At 40.4% G+C, this 11303-nt stretch overlaps 2 long non-coding RNA genes across 2 annotated transcripts; one reads left to right on the top strand and one right to left on the bottom strand.

The window, feature by feature from the left end:
• Positions 1-1218: 1218 nt before the first annotated feature.
• LOC148165188 (uncharacterized) lies at positions 1219-5395 on the top strand. The gene is made up of 3 exons (XR_015766597.1): positions 1219-1391; positions 2095-2183; positions 4948-5395. It is a non-coding gene; the product is annotated as an uncharacterized LOC148165188 (long non-coding RNA).
• LOC114197752 (uncharacterized) lies at positions 1709-10359 on the bottom strand. The gene is made up of 3 exons (XR_003606945.2): positions 10056-10359; positions 9888-9973; positions 1709-2493 (listed from the first exon to the last, which is right to left on the bottom strand). It is a non-coding gene; the product is annotated as an uncharacterized LOC114197752 (long non-coding RNA).
• Between the last annotated feature and the right edge of the window lie 944 nt (positions 10360-11303).

Consider the following 11303-nt stretch of genomic DNA (forward strand, 5'->3'; position numbering starts at 1 on the left):
TCTTTATATCCATAGGGTCTTAATCCAGTTTGAATTCAAATGGATTAAAACATGAATAATTTTGGAAGGATTTTCTGCGTTCCTTACATTCACGTTACTTCTCCAGAGTGCAATATTTTATGTTTACTAAGAGAAAAAGAATTAATGAAGGTTTTCCCACATTCCTTACATTTATCAGGGTTTTCTCCAGTATGAATCCTTAAAGGTCTTGCTACTTTTGAGACATCAATAAAACCTTTCCTGCATTTCTTACACTCATAGTGTTTCTCTCCATCGTGAGTTCTAAGAGAATTCATAAAACGTGAGGAAGTAGTGAAAGCTTTCCCATGTTTGTTACATTTAAAAGGCTTCTCTCCAGTGTGAGCTTGGGTAAGTTCAGTAAGTTTTGAGAATGCAGTATAGGCTTTCCCACATTCCTTACATTGGTAATACTTTATTCCAACGTGAATTCAAATGTGATTAAGACATGAGGAATTTTTTAAAACTTTCCACATTCTTTACATACAAAAGTACTCTCTCCAGTATCAGATTTGTATGTCTCTTAAAATTGGAAGATGTAATAAAGGCTTTCCCACTTCCTTACATTTATAGGGTTTCTCTCATGTCAATTCACATGTATATGTAACAGTTTGCACACATGGAATATTTTCACATTCCTCACATTCATAAATCTGTTAGCAGTGCAAGTTTCTTCATGCACCCTCGTGAAGAACAGGTTTCTCACCTACCTTGCTTTCATAGACTTTCTTCTCCATCATGAGTTGTCATTTGTGCTTTGAAGTAAGATTGATCACGGAAGGTCTTCCCACTGTCACCGCATGTGAAGGCTTTTTCTTGGGTGCTGGTTTTCCAGTACAGAATATTTGGAGTCAGGTAGATGGGTTTTTCTGTATTGATTAAACCCAGAAAGTCTGTCTCCATTACAGGTTTCCTTCTGCAGAGAAAGGAAGCTCTTTCCATAGTCCTTATCCTCATAAGTGTTCCCTCCATTTTGAGTTCTCCTGTGTGTCTAAAGGCATGAGCACTCACCAAAGTCTTTTCCATGTTGCTCACAGAGAGTTCCCATTTAACATGGCTTCTTGCCTGTCAGGGAATGGATGAATGATGCTTCAAAGATTTCTGTGACTCATTAATTGATCCTACCCATCTCAGAATAGAAATAGCATTACCATGCTGATTAGGATTCTTATCATTTCCAGTGCATTCATACACCTCCTGCCCTGTACATTTCTTTCCAGCTGGTTGATGGACTCCTTCTGCCAGCATGATGGGCCACCTCCTATAATCCTAAAGGGAGTTCTTTTGTTTCATGGAATTGTTTTAAAATTCAACATCCATTTATATATGTGGGAATGAATACTTGTGGGAATTGTGAAGTGACAAGTTTCAAGGTAGGTTTAGTATATCCCCAGATTCATCACACTGAGAATATCTCACAAGAAACATTGTTTTGTCTTTGGAAAATGTCCCTTATCTCAAATATCTATCACTTGGGCTAATGTTCCATCTAAGGAAAATCTCAATCTTTTCCAAGTATGGAAAATAAAAAATACTGCTTTATAAACTTAGTGATTTTACTGTTCCTATCCTATTGGATGTTTTTTCTCCCTTAAATATCCTGCCGAATTACTGAATGTTTGGTTTTATGCTGTATTTCCTGTTTGAAAGTAAGAGAGAATAACAAATATAAGAAATTGTAGAAATAAATGTAGGTTAAAGGAGTTAAAAATAGTGCGGTTCATTTGAATTTGTTACAAAATTAAACATGCCAAAAAACAGTACAATAGATTTGAAGAGTTTGGCTATGTCAACAATTTAGTAATGATATTAAGGAGTTGGTGAAAAAAATGGCTCTATGAAATTAAACACCATGATTCTCTTCTTGAAGGGCAGCATGGCTCACAGTGCCCTTCCCTGGCTACAGGTGAGAGAGGACCACTGTGGCACTGTATGGCAGTAGTGTCTATTTGTGTGGATTTACTTGAATGCAGAGAAATATTCAGGAATTTCAAGCTAGAATGGAATGAATTCCAGTCAGGTGAATGTGGCAAGTATAGTCATCTCTGGTGTTCAGTCTTCTTTCTTTTCTACTAGGTTTTCCTTCTAAGGACATGTTCTTCTTTCTCGAAACAAGAACAGCGGCAGAAAAGATGAAGACTGAGTGTTTAACAGGTTCTTCTCAGGTAAGAAAAAAGTTTGTCCTTCAACAAAAATGACATAATACATCCACCAGATACATACATTTCCTTCTAGGTAGACCTGTTTCCACAGCTTCCTAAAGGAACAGAGCCACTCTGAGCCCTGTTGAATTTTCTCACAAAGTGGAGTCTATCAGAATGATGAGAGAATACCAAATAATCTCAGTATTTGCATTTCATAATGGTGACTGCATGTTATTTTGGTGCTTTGACATGATGAGGCTGAAAGTGTGCATTCCTCAAACAGTTTATACATTCATCAGTGCTTACAGGTGTCTCTTTTCTCAGGAGTTTGCTGCAAGAAAATTGGACAAGAGCTTTTAGACTTGTATTAAGTTTATGCCTTAGAGGTTTCATTAAAGCCAGGACTGAAGTATATCAACCATGAGTGAATTCCCAACAGAGAGAAGAGTATTTAGGACTGTTTTCTGAAAGGTATATGCAAACAAACTCCAAAGGCCAAAGGAGATGTAAGACCAAAGGAGGCAGACAAGTGTACTTTGATGAGAAATGGTTTATTAAGAGGACTCACAGACAGAAGTGTCCCATGGGCAGCCACAAGACAAAAAGGTCTCCACAACCCCATGACCCTTAAGATATGTTATTATAGCCCTAGAAGCTGGGAATACATGCTGGGGTACCACACAGAGGAGAATGTTTCACAATGGATGTGTGCCATAGTCATATCTCCAGGGCAGGTCAAGGACATTATGCCCTGAAGGTATACTGAAGGGTGTGGTTAAACAAAGGGGGAATAATTTGGGGGTTGCTGTGTGCAAGAAGAGCTGAAGTCACAGAATGGTCCTCAAGGAGGATTTGTTCAGGGGCATCTGGGTGGCTCAGTCAGTTGGGCATTTGCCTTTAGCTCGGGTCATGATCCCATGGTCCTGGGATCAAGACCTGCATCAGGCTCCCTGCTCAGCAGGGAGTCTGCTTCTCCCCCTGCCCCTCCCCTTGCTAGTGCTCACACACATGCGCACGTGCTCTCTCTCTCAAATAAAATCTTAAAAAATAAAGGGGGGGGAGAATTTGTCCAAGATGGCCCATTAGCCTGGTTCATGCAAGGAACACTGTGCCTTGGGGAAAATTAATAAAGAGAGACTTTGAAACCCTCTATTGCCACTGGGTCTCCTGTCTTCATTCCCCAGTGAAGATTGATGGAAATGTTACTTTAATTAAAGCCAGCACATATGTGAGTTTAGAATTTAGTGATCTTCAGTGATGTGCCTGTGGACTTCACCAAAGAGAAGCAGACTTTACTACACCATCAGAGAAACCTATACAGAGATGTGATCTGGAGAGTCATGGTTTCATTTCACAGGTACATACACTTAGGTCTTGAGTAATGTGACTCTTCCTTTGTGAAGGCAATAAAATTAATGAGATTATGCAGCAACTCTACCCCATGTACACATAACAGGAACCTGACATACAGAAGAGCATTTTCTGGCCCACTCCAGCTCTTCTTAGATGAACCAGAAGCACTGCTCAGGCTCTGACCTCAGGACTCTATATTGTGCAGGCAGAACCTAAGGCAGAATCTCTGAAAAAGGGCATTAATAAGGACTTATCGTAAGTCAGAGGGGGAGACGAACCAGGAGAGATGATGGACTCTGGAAAACAAACTGAGGGTTCTAGAGGGGAGGGGCTGGGGGGATGGGTTAGCCTGGTGATGGGTATTGAGGAGGGCACATTCTGCATGGAGCACCGGGTGTTATGAACAAACAATGAATCATGGAACAGTACACCAAAACAAATTATGTAATATATGGTGATTAACATAACAATAAAAAAATTAAAAAAAAATAAGGACTTATCATGGGACATACCCCAGACCATCATCCTGCAAAGCTAAGGGTGAAATCTGCTTGAATGATGCACTATGTAAACCAAGATCATTTCAGAGCAGCTTCGGAATATAAGTGGATAGGGCCATCTCCATCCCTCTGGAGATCAGGTTATTTGGAGTTGGGTTCATATTAATTAATAAAAAATACTGATTAGTAATGGTTCAACAGGATCAATTACTTTTTCTGTGCAGATGACATGCATGAAAGCTGCTAAAACATGGTGTACAAAAGATTATTAATATCAACTGCCATTAACTGAGGGCCATTATGTATCAGATATCTCACTAGGAGTTTTTAGCTCACATATATGTGTGTGGAAAAATCTGTATATCTGAATCTACTTTTTTTAACGATTTTATTTTTAAGTAATCTCTACACCCAACATGTAGAGTTGAGATCAAAACCCTGAGATCAAGAATCACACGCTCTATCCATTGAGCCAGCCAAGCACCCTTCCCCCATCTTTTTTTATTTTTAAAGATTTTAAGTATGAATCTACTCTTTCAACTGTAATGATCTAAACACAAATCAAGCATATCTGATAAAAATTTAGTGTCCAATAAATTTTTTTTTAAAGATTTTATTTATCTGACAGAGAGAGACACAGCGAGAGAGGGAACACAAGCAGGGGGAGTTGGAGAGGGAGAAGCAGGCTTCCTGCCAAGCAGGGAGCCTGATGCGGGGCTCAATCACAGGACCCTGGGATCATGACCCGAGCTGAAGGCACGCTTAATGACTGAGCCACCCAGGCGCCCTTGTCCAATACATATTTAACTTTGAAGAAAATAATGCAAAATATCTCAATTTTTGGTACTGAATGCATGCTTTAGTAACTATTACATAAAGAAGTAAAATATTCTTCAAAATAATCTTAACTTTTTCATTTTTGTTCATTATAGATACTGAAAATAATTATATACATGGTCTACACATACTTTTATTGGACAGCACTGGTTGAGACTGCTGCTGGGCATATAAAGGAAGAAAAAAGAAATTTTTGTTTTGATTAATACCACTGAGATTGCATCATTGGATGATGAAGTTTGAAGCTCTTGTCCGTTTCAATTCTTACTGCTGACTTATTCCTTTTTTCCTTTCAGTAAATGTTATGTCTGTGGCAGATGCTAATGAGAACAGTTACATATACAGAAAATGTACCAGGCATAAAAGATCCAACATTCCTATTGTAGAAGATAGACAATAAAGTAATAATTGACATATCAATTCATAAGTGACATGGGAAAATACACAGGTGGGGGGAAAAAAAGGGTGTCCTGGGGTGCCCGGGTGGCTCAGTCATTGGGCATCTGCCTTTGGCTCAGGTCATGTTCCCAGGGTTCTGGGATCGAGCCCCACATCGGGCTCCCCGCTCAGTGGGAAGCCTGCTTCTCCCTCTCCCACTCCCCCTGCTTGTGTTCCCTCTCTCACTGTCAAATGGAGATAAAATCTCAAAAAAAAAAAAAAGGTGTCCTGTACACACATCCCACATACATTCTGTTGGCTTCTGGGCAAGACAATGGAGAAAAAGGGAATCATTAGCTCTTCCATATTTAACCTAAAAAGATTAGAAACGGAATGCCAAAGTTTTTACGAAATAACTCAAAATATGTTAAAGTGCTGAGAAGCTCCCACAGGTGTTGGTTGGAACCTCAAATCAACAGATGTGCGCTTCCTCTTGCCTTGGGAGAGGGGCAGTGCCATGCCACACTTTGCTCAACATGTGTGCATTTTATGTGTCTTTTCAGACAACCACCATTTCATATTTTGTATCTGTTCCTTTTTCTAATTTGCTTTTAATGTTTCTTCATTCTTCCACAGACTTCCTTCATGTTTGTTTTTTAACATTCAATATTTTAAGTCTAACTCCTTTTTATTAAAATGAATAAACTTTAATAAATCATACACAGGGGCGCCTGGGTGGCTCAGTTGGTTAAGCATCTGCCTTCGGCTCAGGTCATGATCTTGGGGTCCTGGGATGGAGTCCCGTGTCAGGGTCTCTGCTCAGTGGGGAGTCTGCTTCTTCCTCTCCCTGTCTCCCCCCTCCCTGCTTGTGCTGTCACAAATAAATAAAATCTTTAAAATCCGTCTTCCTAAATAGAATGTAAGGCCCATAGTGGCAGTACTATCTCTGCTTCGATGGCCATTACTTACCTGCCCCTGGCACATAGCTTAGCTCATTAAGGTTATTCAATGATCATTTGTGGACTGTCAAGAGTATTGCCATTCCCCATAAAAATGGTACAGTATATGCATGTACAAATTGAAGTCTCCCCCATAATAGCACTACAACAAAAAAATTAAATAGGAATTATATAGGCTGTCTGTGCCCAATACAAGCCAAAACACTGTACTTCTAAAAATGTATTTGAGTATTGTTACTCAGGAAGGAGGTGGAGCAGATATTTTGAAAACAGGTGCCTTGCAGTTAAAATTTAAATTTGTTCCTTATGCTTCCCCAGATTTTTTTTTTTTTAAGTAAGTTAAATGCCCAACATGGAGGAGCTACAACTCACAATCCCAAGATCAAGAGTCACATGCTCTACTGAATGAGCCAGCCAGTACCCCCTGTGTACTGTTCTTTTAGGCACAACGCTATTGCACAGGTAAGGACTACAGTATACTGTCAACATAAATTTTATATACACTGGGAAGCCAGGAAGTTAATTTGACTCATTTTATCAATATTTGCTTTATTGCAGTGATACAGAACCAAAACTGTGATGTATCTGAGGTATGCCTGTACTTTCTTCTTCAAGAGGCAAAGTCTAGCTTTAAATAGACGGTCCAGGTGATCGCTACCTTAAGTAATCATACACAGCATCACTAACAGGAAGATGATACCAATCTGTCTTCATGATGAAATGTAACTTGAGATACACAACATCACCTACAAGTATTTTATAATTGATCCTTTGAAGCCTTTAGACCAGGAGCTAGTAAATAGTCACAGGCCTGTTTTGTAAATAAAGTTTTATGGGGAAACAGCTATACCCATTCATTTACTAAGATCTATGGCTTCTTCACTACAAAGCTAGGACTAATTTGAGACTTTTTGTCCTGCAAAGCAAAACATACTTTTTATTTGGTCCTTTTCAGACAGAGTTCACCAACCACTGTTCTGGACCCTATTACCAACTGTCAGGAAATAACAGAAATGGAGTAAACATTTAAACCAGGAAAACAAAGTCATAAATACCAAAATGCTCACAAACAACCTAACTTTACACCTCAAGAAGCTTGAACAAATGAAGCCCAAAAGTAGTAGAAGGAAGAAAAGAACATTGATCAGAAAGGAGACAGACAAAAAAGGCAACAGAAAGGATCAAGAGAACTAAGAGCTGAATTTTTGAAATGATAAACAAAATAGACAAACCTTTAGCTAGACTCACACACAAAAAAGAGAGGTCAAATTAAATATATAAGAGGAGGTGTTACAATTGATACCACAGAAGTGTAAAGGATCCTAACAGACTACTATGGACAACCATATGTAAAAAAATTCAGCAACCTATGAGAAATGGATAAATTCTAAAAAACATACAACCTACTAAGACTTCATCATGAAGAAACAGAAAATTTGAGCTGACTGATTAAAGAGAATCAAGAATCAAAAACCTGAGTAAACAAAAGTCCAGGACCAGAGGCTTCACTGGTGAATTTTACCAAATAATTAAAGATGAGTATCAATCCTTCTCAAACTCTTCTGAAAAACAGGAGAGAACACTTGTGCACTTATTTTATGAGGCCAGCATTACCCTGATTCCAAAACCAGACAAATAAACCACAAAAAAAGAAAATTACAGGCCACCATCCCTAATAAACATAGATACAAAAATCCTCGATAAAATATTAGCAAAACCAAATTAAACAACACATTAAAGGGATCAAACACCACAATCAAGTGGGATTTATCCAGGGAGGCAAGGGTGGTTCCGTATCTGCAAATGAATCAATATGATAAACCACATTAACAAAATGAATAAAAATCACATGATCATGTCAATATATACAGAACAAGCATTTGACCAAAATTCAATACCCACTCATGATAAACACTCTCAATAAAGTGGGTATAGAGGGAATCTCTATCACAAAAGTCCAGTGGCATTTTTCACAGGAACAGCACAAACAATCCTAAAATTTGTATGGCACTACAAAAGACTATGAATACCCAAAGCAATCTCGAGAAAGAACAAAGCTGGATGCATCACAACCTGGATGCCTGATTTTAAACTATACTAGAAAGCTACAGTAATCAAAACAGTATGGTATGGGCACAAAAAGATACACAGATCAAGGAATAGAACAGAGGGCCCAGAAATAATCCCGTGCAAATATGGTCAATTAATTTATGACAAAGGAGAGAAGAAATACAATGGGGAAAGGAAATGATGTTGGGAAAACTGGACAGCCACAGGTAAAAAATGAAACTGAACCATACACAAAAATTACCTCAAAAGAGACTAAACACTTGAATTTAAGACCGTAAACCATAAAACTCCTAGGAGAAAACAAAGGTAGTAAGCTCTCCGACACACTGGTCTTGGCGAGGAGTTTTTGGATTTGACACCATAAGCAAAAGAAACAGAAGCAAAAAGAAACAAGTGGGACTACATCAAACTAAAAAACTTTTGCACAGCAAAAGTGGTTGTCAGAGGTGTGAGTGGGGTGGAGAAACTGGTGAAGATTGTCAAAAAGGGCAAACTGCCAATTATAAAATAAGTCCTAGGTACATGACTATCATTACTATAGTATGAGACTATAGTAACACTGTGTTGCATATTTGAAAGTTGCTAAGAGAGAAGAGCTTAGAAGTTCTCATCACAAGGAAAAGAAGTTGTAACCACGTGTGGTAATGGATGTTAACAAGACTTACTGTGGTGATCATTTCCGAATATAAACAAATATCGAATCTTTATGCTATACAACCTGAAATATAAGGTCATGTCAATTATATCTCAATTAAGAAACAGAAGTTATCAAAATGTGTGACTTTCTAAAAGAACATGTGACTTTTCAAAAAGACAATGGAGAACAATAGCCAATGCTGTAGGTTAAGAGACTAAAAGACAAAAAATTGCCATATATAATCTTTGACTGCATCTTAGATCCAAAAACACCCAAAAGCTTATTTTGGAACAATATGGAGGATTTCAGTTTTGTCAGAGTGGATAGAGGACATTATTATTTCAAATTTTCATGGGGGAAATAACACTATTGTGGTTTTATGAGCACAATGTCCTTATCTTTAGCAGATACATCACCAAGTATTTAAAAGCCAAGTATCCTGCCTGCAATTTATTTTCAACTTACTCTCTCATACCGTTCACCAAAAAATGTACTTCTTTATCCAGAGGACAAACATGCAAAATGCTAGAAGTGGTTGAGTCCGCTCAATGGAAATTCATAGTACTGCATGTTCATATTTTATTTAGGTTTAAGATTTTTCAAAGGAAAAAATATATTAAGTCTAAATATCCTGTTACTGTGAAGTTCAATTATTCAAGAACTAGGACAAAAAAGCCTCCATCTGTTTTTGTTAGAGGCCCGTGGTTTAAAGTTTTGTGGGACCGTAGTCTTACGAAGTTCAGGTGAAGAGACAGGTGAGTATTCTTGCTTCTCTTTAGTAAAAAGACTTGTGGTCTACATATGCTTCCACTTCTCTGCAGAAATACGCACACCATAGACATCTAAGAAAGTATATTAACTTCCTACTTAAACCTAATGTGTCCAAAGTAAAGAACGCGCAAAAATAAAGCCAAACCGTCAGGTGAAACATTCCTTTGCATCCAATAGGAAAACAGACCCGTCGGAACCAGCTCCCCCCAACAGAGCTCACCGGAATGAACCGGAACCGCGTGGTCGGTGAGGGCGCGCGGACACAGCCAGAGTCTACCAACTCGACAGGCGGAAGCTCTTTTCCCCCTGGAGAAAAGTTACAAAGGTTGCTCTGCAGCCTACTTAAGAGGGAAGCAGTATATGAACCGAACCCCAAAAGCGTCCTTACATTTCCCGGTCCAGCTACTCCCGAGGACACTCCCAGCGGAAGACAGCGGTGCGCGCCTGGTCTCTTTTTTTTAAAGTTTATTTTTTTTTAGTCATCCCTACACCTAAAGCTGGGCTTGAACTCACGACCACAAGATCAAGAGTGGCACGCTCCACCGACTGAGCCCGCCAGGCGCCCCACGCGCCAGGTCTCTTTAAGCCGGCTCCTGGGAGGCCCGGCACAACCTCGTCCTTAACTGCCACCTTCCAACCCCTTCCCTCTCCCTCGCCTTGGCCTCCAGAAGCTGGCCTGCGCGGACCCACGGCCAAAGCGAAACCAGGCCAGCGACGGAAAAGCCCCCGGCGCCTCCGTGACCCCACTTCCGCTTCCTGCCTGAGGCCGGAAGGGGCGGTCCCCGCTTTCCGGCCCTCCTCCCGATCCGACCACATCAGGCTGGAAAGCTCGTTTTCTCCCGCGTGGGTGTGGGCGGGTCGGGGTGGCCCAGGCGCGGGAGCCGGGGACGGAAGGGGCCCGGAGACTTGGCGGAAGTTAGAACCAGCGCCGCGGGCGGGGCCTACTCCCGAGGGCGTGGCTATAGGTGGGAACACACCCAGTGCCTGTTCCGACTGAATATTTAAGATGGAAGGGCGAGCGTGCGGTTGGGCTCCGACCTCAAGACAAGCACGGGGTTGCTGCCTGCCCCTCCCTTTGTTCCTGGACCCCTTACAAGGATTTTCCCCTATCTGACATTCTTGCCAGTTCCTAAAGTCTAGCTCCTCCAGTCAGTCCCTTCTTTAGGTCTTTATTTGGGCACCATGCTAAACTCCAATAAGTGATTCCCTTGTATTTTTTTTTTTTAAAGATTTTATTTATTTATTAGAGAGAGAGAGAGAGAATGAGAGATAGAGAGCACGAGAGGGAAGAGGGTCAGAGGGAGAAGCAGACTCCCCGCTGAGCAGGGAGCCTGACGCGGGACTCGATCCCGGGACTCCAGGATCATGACCTGAGCCGAAGGCAGTCGCCTAACCAACTGAGCCACCCAGGCACCCGATTCCCTTGTATTTTCAATGTAATGTCATTTTCTGCAAATCTGTGCACCCCACTTCTAATGTGTAATTCTTTTCATTTTTTGAAATAGCATTGATACCGGGTATTCTTCACTTCTCAGGAATACATCTGAAGTTTCTCCAGTAATCATGTTCTCTGTGGTTGCTGGGGTTTTCAGTGGCTGGCCTTTGGGGAGTTAATAAAGATGTTTAAACCCTGATT

The sequence above is a fragment of the Eumetopias jubatus genome, unplaced genomic scaffold, assembly GCF_037043125.1.
Source record: "Eumetopias jubatus isolate StellerSeaLion01/CBP00866 unplaced genomic scaffold, mEumJub1_p1.0 scaffold_1, whole genome shotgun sequence".
In the NCBI taxonomy this organism is placed as follows: Eukaryota; Metazoa; Chordata; class Mammalia; order Carnivora; family Otariidae; genus Eumetopias; species Eumetopias jubatus.